We start from the raw sequence: 12,854 nt of genomic DNA, 5'->3' as shown, positions 1-12,854 counted from the left end.
AAGCATAAAAATCTCAAAATTGCAATCTTTATTTGTTTTTGTAATTACTCACATTAAAAAATGCTAAATATTTGTTAATCATTATCAGACAGGTTTAATCATAATTAAATTAAAAAATAACCTCTAAATTATAAACCTAATTTATTATTTTAAAATAAGAAGACATACCTTCAAATAAATAGATGAGATTAATTGTGTTTAAGCATACTTAATTAAACGTTTTAATTACGTTTAATTCGGTCAAAGTACAGTCTAACCGATTTTTTTTTCGTTATTATCCGAAGTGAGACGATTTTGTCGAGCTTCAAACTTAAGTGTGTTTAAACGGAGCTTAAGCACACTGGTACTCACTACTCAGGTACGAGCCGTTGCTCCTTGATTTTTCTTGATCGACTTCTATTGCATTTGATGCGAACTATGTGTAGATTTTGTTTCCTAATTTTCTGGGGTCCAAATTTAGCCACACATATATGGGGTCCACTAATTTTTTTAAAATCATATATGTGTGTGAATCTTGTCCATCCAAACCATGTGGGGGCAGTGCCCCCACATGTAACATCGACCTAACCGATATGGTGGCAATTGAGTGATTGCCAATGTAATTATCTTTTTAATATTTTCTGATTTTTGGTTTTCCGAAGGGTGACGCGGGGGATGTCGCACAGGAAGTTTGAGCACCCAAGGCATGGATCCCTTGGTTTCCTCCCGAGGAAGCGGGCTGCTCGTCACAGGGGAAAAGGTAACTAATAACTATGCTGTTGGATTTATTTATGACGTAATGTTATCGCGAATGGTTGCTTCGAGTCTTGAAAGAATGTAGGTCAATGGAAATGAGGTAAAAAGAAGAGATGTAATTTTGGAAGCGTCCTCTCAAATTTGGGGTTTTTTATATATAATTTTAAAAAAAAATTCAAAAATAATTTTAAAAATTTTTTTTTGCAGAAATACTTCAATCCGTGCTTCGTACCATCACCTATTTGGAGACGTCCGTGCTTACGAAGCACGGACGTTCCAGCGTGTAACCAGTGTCCGTGCTTCGTAAGCACGGACACTGATTATTTTAATATTTTTTTCTTTCAAATTTTTCGATTATTATTATCCGTCCATTTCGTCAACTTTCACGTGAATTTTCACTTCTGATTGTTCACATGAAAGCTGTAGTTTTGAATCGTGATAAGATTGAACTTCAGAATTTGCACGTTAAATTAAATAATTCAAATGTGAACAGTCTTCAACTGGTGGTATATATAATTGATGATCATTTCGGCGAATGAGATATCAATTTCATTTTATTTTTTCTTTCAAATTGCATTTGCAAAATGTCTAATATCGATGTACTCTTATATTTTGGTGGTCATGTAGTTATCGATAATGGATCGGTTGAATATAGCATTCCATTTGTTAGACCGATACGAATATTACGATCTATTAATTTGTTGGAGTTGGTTGAAATTGTGCATAAAATGTTAGGAATCGATCCAACCAAATTTTCTATGAAGTTGTCAACAAAATATGCCTTCATGGAGAGATCAGCTTGGCGTGAAATTCAAGTCAATCTCGTTGATGATGATGCTTTATAGTTTATAATGCAATGTGAAAATATGCAAGTATTGCATTTATACGTGGAAGCAAATTCAATTGAGCATCATGCTGGATTTGATGATCATGACTCCTACATTCCACATGCATCCGACACAGGTTTCAATAACCAACCCGGTACTTCTACGTATGGTGGTTTCCAGGATCAAGAATCTTATATTCCACAGGTTACTGAAGGACTCGGTAATATAAATTTCGATGATATTAGTGGGTCTTGGGATCAATATATCAATGTCTCATAGGGTCAAAAGATTGCTCCATATTGGCCGAATCCAACATTAGATATCGGTGCTCGTTGTCCTGATATGGCCACTAATGATGATATTTGGAGGACTGATTCTGAACCCGATATGTCATATAGCGAGTCTGAAGAACAAGAAGTGAATGATGATGATGATGAAGTGAATACTTTTACAAATCTCGATGAGGGGACATCATCTCAACAACAACCTCGTGCCACATTACATAGGCAGACAGTACCATTTCTTTCAATCAATTCTGAAATGCCATCATTTTTCAACAAATTTTTTGGAGAAGAGACTTCTGATTCTGTCTATGTACCTTCTGGAGTGCAAACAAGCTATTACAATCCGGATAAAGGTGAATTATGCGTTAATATGTTATTTAAAGATAAGAATGATCTTATTGCATCTGTGAAAGATTATTCAGTCAGAGTTGTCAGACGTGAGTACCGTGTCATGGATAGCACATGCATTTTGTGGAAGTTACGTAGCAAAAATAATTCTGCTACGGTCGTTTGTCGATGGGGACTTCGCGCTTCATGGAAGGCCAAGACTGGTTATTTGAAAATAACAAAGTATGACGGGCCTCACACATGTATATCTACCTCTGTTGGTATAGACCATAAGAACTTGAACAGTGATATGGTGGAACACACGCTATTAGGAGTTGTTCGATATGATCCTTCGTACGAGATTAAGTATATCATCGAAAATGTGAAAGATAAATATGGATATCAAATCTCGTACACGAAGGCATGACGAAGTTTGAAACGTGCTATGGAAATTTGTTGCGTGTTTTCTTGATTGCTCGCAAGCGTATGATATCAAGTTATAGTAAAATGTAAGTAGAGTACGAGTGTCGATCCCACGAGGAGTGTAAACTAAAATTATATCAATGCTTGTAATTAAAATAGTCTCAAATTTATTTAGAAAAATTAAAAGAGATTTGGTTTACTTAAACGAATTAATTGAAAAAAAATAAATAATCAAATCACCGAGTTGAGAAATAACAATGAGAGAAAATATCTTGCGAAATGATTTCACCAAGTTTCCACGATGATTATTCCCAGTTTAATTTATATTCATGAATTCCAATTATTTAATGACTAAGAACACTTAATTATTTTATTCTTCCTTTCCCAAGTGACGAATAAAATGTATCAATCAAACTTCGATTCAATTATTCCAAATAAAATCTAAGTTTAATTGATAAATGCAAACAATATTCTTACCTAAGCCTCGCTAAAGTTATACGCCTTTCGAACGATATAAACATTCAACGATGTGTTTCTAATGATCTATAATTCTACTCCCTCTCCCGAGTTGTAGAATTAATCAAACACACACACAATTTATGGCCAGTAAATTGCAGTAAAATAAACACAGAGAACACAATTGTAATGCCCAAGAATTTGGTTATTATAATTTGAAATGATTTGTTGATAATTGATGTGATTTTAGATGGAACGGATCGGACCGGGAAAGCCTGAAAGGAGATTGGAATTATGTGTGAGGATGAGCCCTCGCGCATATGCGCGACCCAGCCGTGCGCATATGCGCGAGATAGACAGAGAACCTCGCGCATATGCGAGACAGGACCCGCGCATATGCGCGAATATGGCAGAGAACCTCGTGCATATGCGTCGAGCGAGGGCGCGCATATGCGCGAGCTGCCGTGAGGTTATGCGCCGAGGAGGGTCGCGCATATGCGCGAGACGTGCAGCACAAATACTTAGCCACATGGCTTGGACATGCACGAGATATATATATAATCTTTTCATTCCTTCATAACTCAGCAAAGGAAACGAGAAAAGGCCGAGGAAAGCTTCAGAGAAATTGCCAGAAATCCTTACGCCTTTTACTTTAGGAATTTGAAGTATGTGCAAGATCCGCCCGTCAGAATTTCAATCCGACTTCAGTACTGTGTTTCTATCGGCAAGAGCTTCAACTAGATGTAAGTTTTACTACGTTTTGTTATGATTCGAAAATATGATATTGAAGGAATCAGATATGATTCATATATGGTGTTCTTGACATAGTAAACATCGTATAATCGAAACCGGATTGAGAAACAGATATCATATGAAATTGTTATGATTTTCAGAATGGATTTGATTGAGAATTGATATCAGATTTGTATTGTTATCGATTATGAATTGTGGGAATTGATATCTATTGATTTGTATCGCTGGATATCTTGAGATTATGCCGTTATTCCGTTGAAACAGAATTAGATTGAGTTCTGATTATATCCAGTATTGATTTGAATGGTGTATTGATAGTGTACTCCTCGATATTGTCATTACCAGATTGAGTATCGACAGACTTTGAATTCGAGACTTCGACTTCGTCAGATCAACAGAAGAAAGGTATAAATCAATGTTAATCGGGAGATCGACTCGAGTCAGATTGGACTTGAGTTTCCCAAAAACCACATACTTTATTGCATTGATATTTGCAATTTATGAGATTGATATGCTTAGTCTATTGAGTTATAGCAAAGCGTGTATTGAGTCATGGGCGGAGATGCCAAGTTATTGGCGGATATGCCAAGACACTGGATATTTGGTTTATATCGATGTTGTGTAGGAGCGGATCAGCTTCTATTGCGGAGATTCGGTATATTGTGCCAATGTCAAGGAATCGGGATCCCTAGATTAGAGATGAGTCGAGTCTGAGATGACGAGTCCAGAGTTTATTTACAGCTTTATATCGATTCATGTTTTTCAGATTTGATACATGCTATTGATATCTGTTTCATACTTTTAGATTGTTATATGATTGCATGTATACATTATTTATACTGGGATTATATTCTCACCGGAGTTATCCGGCTGTTGTTGTGTTTGTATGTGTGCATGACAACAGGTGGGACAGGATCAGGGTCACGAAGAGGATAAGAGATTCAAGATTAGCGTGGAGATCCGGGCTTAGAAGTAGATCTGTTTCATTACCTGACATGTAGTGAATGAACAGTAGTTTGATATGATTTACTTTTGTACTTAGATCTGTATATTGATCTTGTAAATGAAATAAGATTTATTTCAAATGTTGCGCACTCTTGTATTTTAAAAAAAAAATTTAGACCATGTTTATCTTAATTGATTCAATTATTCCCAAAGATGATTAAGAAATGAATTAGCGTTCGGGTCCCCACAACAATTAAACAAGGGCGGAATTCAATCAAATAAACCACTTCGTCAATTCATCGTATCAACAAAGTTACGTCATTCTCTAGACTAGAAAATTAGTTCATGACGAATTTTAAATAAAAGCAAAACATGTTTGAATATTTAGACATCAACACAATAGAAAATAAAGATGAAAGAATCAGATAACAAATCGGAAGTGGCGTCTCTGTCCCCAGATTCATCGTTCTTCGTCTTTGATCTTGTTCCCTCGTGTCTTTCCTCTCGAAAAACGGCTGCGTCGTATGTTTCTTCTCCTAGCGCGGCTGAATTTCTCGTATAATTCTTTCCCAAGGCGGCCAATCTCCGTTTTTGACCTAACTCGCGGCTTTTATACTTTTCTGGATGCACGGCGCGCGCGGTTGTGTATGAAGTGGCGCGGCCGCGCGCGTCTCTCGGGTCTCCATGTTGCTTCTGTGCGCGCGCGGCCACGCGCAAGCTTCTGTCTATCTTCTGGAATTTCAGCGCGCGCGGGTTCGCGTGAAGTGGCGCGGCGGCGCGCAACTCTCTGGTCGATGTCTTGCATGTATGCGCGCGCGGCTGCACGTGAAGTGGTGCGGCCGCGCACGCACCTCTGTCCGATGGTGTGCACTTCTTGGTGTGTTATCTTGCATCTTTTCACTGTTTTCCTCAACTCCTGTAGTGACAACAAAAACCGCATAATTCCGTTCGAAACTAACATAATTCAAAATGGATTCTTATATAAATTAACTGCAAATCTTGCACTTATCAAAACCCCAGACTTGAACTTTTTCTAGTCCCGAGCAAAATAAAATAAAAGCAAATAATCAAGGAAAAATTAACGCTAACGACTATAGTCATGGATATGAAAAAGGTGATACTGACCTCCGACTTATCTCATTTCATGTAATTCACGATTTCCCAAGGAGTCACGTGTGTGTGTGATATGTCAATGTTCATTTACCCCATCAAATGGTCAAATAAAAATACAACACCCACTAGCCTTATAAACTAAAGAGATCTTCAGTTCAGTTCGACTCACATTTCATTAAAACACAAATTCACATTCACATATCACCTAGGACTTTATCAGTGATTAATTGGTTCAATAAATATTCAATACAAGTATACCAAAAATGAAATCACATAATGAGATGCTTGCATGCAAATGATTAAAGTCTATACTCGTTAACCATGTTTATCAGGTATCCATAAGCTTGACTTGAACAACTTTTCTCCACTAGTATATTGGATAAATGTGACAAGGTTAATAGGTTTTATAGGCTTGTAATGTTAGGCTACGGCTCATGGCTACAATAAAGGTATGGAGATCAAAATTTGAGAGAAATATTTGAGCTTCATCAATTTCACTCCTTTACATTCTCTTTTCATTCACCAGCCACTTATTGTTTTCTTCTCATTCATATCCTTCATCTCCCATATATTTTCTTTTTCACCACTTTTGATTCACATTTTTTTTGTCTCTTTTCAACTCCTTTTAGCACATTTAACTTTTTCTTTTCTTTTCTTTTCAAGGAGTATTTGAATCATTACAACACCCATGAACTTATTTCTCTCAAAATTAGATAGGACAATAAGTGTATAAGCTTCATTAGGTAGTCGTTGTGGGATGTAGAATAGATACAAGTGGGGGCTAATTGTATGTCATTGACATACACCACTTGATTTTTAGTAGGCTCAAAATGGGACATTAGGGATATTTCATGTTCATTTGGTAGGCTCGAAGGCTTAAAACGGCTCCAAAGATCGCCTAAATCATTCCTATGTCACATATTATCCGTATTTCGCATCGAAAAGTGCTCAAACAAGTTCTAGATTACCGTCAATCCATTAGTCATCTCATACAAACTAATCACATGCATTTGTTCAACAAACAATGATATATGAGGTAGGTACAAAAAGAAATTTTAAGCATCTCAATCAACTCGAAGCTCAAAGGTATACAATTGACAGTAAACAAAGAACACAGGCCCAAAGATATTGCGAAAAATTGCCTAGATCATTTCTATGTTTGCAAAAGTGTCCATCAATGTCATGTAAGAATTACTACGAATCAGATCTCCATCGTCTATTTAGCATCACAGACATGCAACTCGTCTCTAAGCATCAATAGTATCAATAAACATGACAGTGCAAAATAATTGTGACTCCCAAGTTATCATGAACAGATATACACTTTAGGACCATAATTCCATTTTCATCATCGGCCACACCATAACTTATCCATGACTCGTCCTGACAATTCTAACAAACAGTAAATAAAAAAAACTCGACTAGACTCCTACTAAATACGAAACTGTGCAAAAAAATAAATGAACTAACAACTCAAACAATTAATACTCAAAGAAATTTGACCCCCCCAAACTTGCAGTATGCATTGTCCTCAATGTATAATTTAGAAGATAAACGTGACAACACATACCTCTAGCACGAGTGTCAGAACTCATCGCTCAAATTTTCGTCCGCAGCATCTTCATCACCCTCGTCCATGGGCTGCGGCGGTAGATCTGGTGGTGGGTACTGTGGCGGCCAGGCTGGTAATGGTGGAAAGGGAGCATCCTCGGGTCTCATGGGTGGAAAACACTGGGCAAGCACCGATGTGAAGTCCATCATATAAGACATGAAAGTATTAGTAGTGTGTCGATGTTCGGCCAACTCTTGGCGCTGAGCCCGCATATCATGTTCCATTCGGAACACCCTGTCTCGCAAACTGACTCGAGGGATTGATGGTGGTGGCGGTTCTTGGTGTTCTCTGGCCTTCTGGTTGTAATCTGCCCTAGCATTTTGTCGTTCTAACTCTCGTCCTCCGCGCAAGTGGTATGCAGCATATACCGTGATTGGGCCCTTGGCTTTCAAAACTTGTTCATCCGCGCCCCATTGCACACCGGCATGAAGACATAAAGCAGTGATAGTGTGTGGACAGGGGAGGCTGACGGTCATGAGTCCCGCACCAGCTCGCATAATAGAACCATTGATTATCTTCCCTAGATCCACTGTCTTTCCGGTCATTATGGCGTAAATCAATGCCACTTTGTCTTTTGAAATTTCTATTTGATGGGATGAGGGCATGATTCATGATAGGATGAATGAGGCCCAACATCGTGGGTCATGGAGTAATTCAGATTTCTTTAGAATGACTGGGGAGCCTTGATTCAAATGCCACTCTGCACCCTCGATACACAATTCCCTGATAATAACATCATAATCTACAGTGCCAGTAATAAAATCAGTATACTCGTCGTTTTCAAAACCCGGAAGATTATAGATAGCATTAATGGTTGCCGAATCAAAAGAGACCAGTTTTCCTTGCACCAAAACTTTGTAGTCCTCATGTTTAATTCTCAAATTGGCATAAAATTAATGGACTACAGAAATAACTGCGTCTGGCGGCAGCTGGCTATATCCAACCACCCCCTTTTCTCAACTTCTTTAATTATCTCACGGTCTGGGTAGGTCAGATCTAGCCCTCGTTCTTTAATAACTGACCTAGACAGGGTGCTCTCGTAAACTCTGAAGGCTTCCTCGTTCCAAAATTTATTAGCATTGTAGGAACGAGAAGAGGAAGCCACATCCTTCGATCTTTTTCTAGGCAGCATAATTTCTCCACAATATCCACACTTAAAACAACAATTATAGCACAATACCGGCACCAAAAATTGTATGATTGCTAGAAGTTAACTCAAAAAACGACAAACTAGAATAATCGGAACCTTGAGTGTAGAAAATTAACCGTAGATGACACTCGGCGGCAGTAGGTTACAGCTAGTTGACAGCGGCGGCGGAGGCTTGGTGAATTTGGGTGGTGTGATGGTGTGGAGATGATGTCTTGAAGTGGTGGAGTGTTTTGGGGATGGAGGTTTGTGGTTGGGTGAATTTGGAGAGGATTTGTGAAGGGGAGTGTTGGGGGAGGCGGCTGTTTTTGTGGGAGAGGAGAATTTTGTGTGAAAATTGTGAGATAGGGTTTTTAAAGAAGGGTTTGTACGCGGCGCGCGTGGTTGCACGCTATTCTTTTGTATTCCCTTTACATAATTGAGACATAAAAATCTCTCTAATATACAACAAAGTGTATCAATACATAACATGAATCAAATGGAAGGGAATAGCATAGTAAAACCATTGAAATACCATACATATACATCATGTGAGCACAAGGAATGAATTCCACTTACAACCAATAGAAACCTTGAATCTAATCTCTTGGTACAAAACCTACAACAATAAACCATGTATTGCACCATCAACAACCCAATAATCAAACAACCATACCATAAAACTAATAAAACCAACACAATAATGAATCCCATAATTTCTCCAACACCATAATCCAAGAATAACTAAACCACAAACTTACCTTAGCTCCTTGAACCCAAAAGAACCTTGTTCTAACTTCAATAATCCAACAATAAACTTGAATCAAAGGATCAAAGATGAAAAAGTAGGAACCCTAGTCTCCCTTGCTGAAGAAATCGAGAAGTAGAGGAGAGAAATGAGAGAGAAGTGAACCAACTCTTGTATTTAATCACTTAAATCTCGAAAACACGACTTTACTGTACATGCACCGCGGGTGCGCTAAGCCTTGGACCGCGGGTGCGCTGCGTGTACTGGACATCATCCGAAAATCTGAAAACGTCGACCGCGGGTGCACTAAGTTTTTACCGCGGGTGCGGTGTCGCCTCTGCCCAAACACCGCGGGTGCGGTGCCTTTTCCAGTGCGGGTGCACTGACCCTTCTGTCCAATCACCGCGGGTGCACTGCATAATGGAGTGCGGGTGCACTCTCCTCTGTAGCCAACAATATACTCTTTGCAACTAAAATCGAATCGCAACGTCACTTCTCCTCATAATTCGGCAACACTCTCAACATGAAAGTTGTATCACTATGTCTTGTCTAACTACTCCAATAGACCTCATACCAATTGGCTCAACATACAAATTATCATGAATTAAATCGTAACGACGCTACACTATGACTACACACCATCTATATTCCACAATACTAGAAATCATAAATCCAAATTCTTAACATCAAAACTATACTTAGACTTGACCAAATAGTCCATAAACATAAGAAATCTTAAACCGTACCGTTCACCAAGCTTGGATATTACAATCTCCCCTCCTTAGAGGAATTTCGTCCCCGAAATTGACGTCAACTCAAGATACTTTCCTTTCATCTCATCCTCTGGTTCCCACGTGGCTTCTTCAATCAATTGATTTCTCCAAAGGACTTTAACAATGCTGATCTCTTTGTTTCTCAATACTTTAACTTTGCGATCCAGAATCTGGACTGGAATCTCTTGGTACGTTAAATTCGGCATCAAATCCAATGGCTCGTGACGAAGAACATGGGAAGAATTCGCAATATACTTCCTGAGCATGGAGACATGAAAAACATTGTGAACTCTATCAAGATCTGGTGGTAAGGCTAATCTGTAAGCTCGATCACCAACTCCGTCCAAAATCTCAAATGAGCCTATAAACCTTGGACTCAACTTTCCCTTTTTGCCAAACCGCATCACACCTTTAAGCCAACCTCAAACTGCAACGGCCTACGTCTCACATCAGCATAACTCTTCTGTCTCGACTGTGTTGTCTTCATCCTCTCTCGAATAACAGCAACAACATCAGCTGTCTGTTGGACCAACTCTGGACCCAACATCTTTCTCTCACCAATCTCATCCCAATATAAGGGTGATCTACGGCTCAACGGTTTCTGGATCATAGAACTCAAAGATGAACTCGACTTACGGCTCAATGCATCCGCTACAACATTCGCCTTCCCAGGGTGGTAACTAATCGTCACATCATAATCTTTGACAAGCTCTAACCACCGTCTCTGCCGCATATTGAGTTCTTTCTGAGAAAACAAATACCTTAAACTCTTGTGGTCCGTGAAAATTTCACACTTTTCGCCATATAAATAGTGTCTCCAGATTTTCAGGGCGAAAACCACAACTGCAATTTTCAGATCATGTGTAGGATAATTTTTCTCGTAGTCCTTCAACTGACGAGAAGCATAGGCTATAACCTTTCCACGTTTCATTAGCACTGCACCGAGGCCCTTCTTCGACGCATCGGTATAAACAACAGAGTCCTCTGAACCACTGGGCAATGCAAGTACCGGAGCTGTCGTCAACCTATCTTTCAACTCTTGAAATCCACTTTGACATTCATTGGACCACTCAAACTTCACAGTCTTCCTCGTCAGATTGGTTAACGGCAGGGCAATTTTGGAAAAATCTGAAATAAAAAGACAATAATAACCCGCAAAACCAAGAAAACTGCGTACCTCTGATACAGTGGTAGGGATAGGCCACTTCCGTATCGCCTCGATTTTTGCTGGATCAACAGTTAAACCATCCTTCGAGACAATATGGCCTAAGAAAAAAATCTGCTCCAATCAGAACTCACATTTCTTCAACTTAGCATACAACCTCTTCTCTCTCAACAATTGAAAAACAACTCTGAGGTGCTCTGCATGAAGCTCTCTGGTCTTGGAATAAATCAATATATCATCGATGAAAATAATGACAAAGCTATCCAAATACGGCTTGAACACCCGGTTCATAAGATCCATGAAGACTGAAGGAGCATTAGTCAGACCGAACGACATCACAAGAAATTCGTAATGACCATACCTGGTCCGGAATGCCGTCTTAGGGATATCAGACTCCCTAACTTTCAACTGGTAATAGCCAGATCGAAGATCAATCTTCAAAAACACTGTAGCCCCCTGCAGTTGATCAAAAAGGTCGTCTATTCGTGGCAACAGATATTTATTCTTGATCGTCACTTTGTTGATTTCTCTGTAATCAATGCAAAGCCGCAAAGACCCATCTTTCTTCTTGACGAAAAGAACCGGAGCTCCCCAAGGCGAAGAACTCAGCAGTATAAAACCTTTATCTAATAGATCCTGCAAGTGCGTCTTCAACTCTTTCATCTCTCTCGGGGCCATTCTGTACGGAGCCTTAGAAATTGGAACCGTCCCGGGGACTAAATCGATCACAAACTCTACATCTCTGTCCGGCAGTAAACCTGGCACATCATCCTCAAATACATCAGGGAACTCTCTCACCACATTAATATCATCAATATTCAACTTCACAATTCTATCCATATCCACAACCGAAGCCAAAAACCCATCACAACCTCTACACAACAACCTCTTAGCCTCAAGACATGAAATAAAAGGTAGGGCCAGTGAAGTACCTGCACTGGCGAGCATACCTTCCTTATTTCCATCATCTGCAAATTTCACCGTCTTGGCAACGTAATCAATCACTGCACGGTAAGTTGATAGCCAATCCATGCCAAGTATAATATCAAACGCAACCATCGAAATAACAATCAAATCGGCATAAACCACTCGCTCATCAATTTGAACAGAACACGCATACACAATAGACGTCAGTCATAACACATCCCCAGAAGGCAATACAACATTAAACTGGAGGGGAAGAACAGAATGAACTAAACCCAAAGATCTCAAAAATAGTTCATACATAAAAGAATGAGTAGCACATGTATCAATCAATGTCGTAGCTACTCTGCCTGAAATTAAAATAGTGCTAGAGATCACAGAAGAATCATGGTTTATACTTTCCTTCGTCATGGTGAAGCTGCGACCCTGCACCTTCTCTTTACTCGATCCTCTCGGACAGTCCTTGGCAATATGGCCTGCAGTGCCACAACGGTAGCAAGTGTGAGTACCAAATCTGCACTCTCCCCTATGATGCCTACTGCACTTGGGACACAACGGATTCTCAGGATCAAATGGAACTGTCGGTGCTTTAGAACTCGGCTCTATCTTGCCTTTCCCCTTGAAATTGCCTTTCCCTCTTTGG

The 12,854-nt window shown here is 39.4% G+C and overlaps 1 pseudogene; it reads left to right on the top strand.

Moving 5' to 3' along the window:
* The first annotated feature begins 576 nt into the window (after positions 1-576).
* The window catches only part of LOC142542921 (large ribosomal subunit protein uL3-like), a 37,360-nt pseudogene continuing 25,082 nt past the window's right edge, over positions 577-12,854 (top strand).

The sequence above is a fragment of the Primulina tabacum genome, chromosome 1, assembly GCF_025594145.1.
Source record: "Primulina tabacum isolate GXHZ01 chromosome 1, ASM2559414v2, whole genome shotgun sequence".
Lineage (NCBI taxonomy): Eukaryota > Viridiplantae > Streptophyta > Magnoliopsida > Lamiales > Gesneriaceae > Primulina > Primulina tabacum.
Note: the sequence above shows the minus strand (reverse complement) of the source record. Positions and strands in the feature narration are given on the sequence as shown.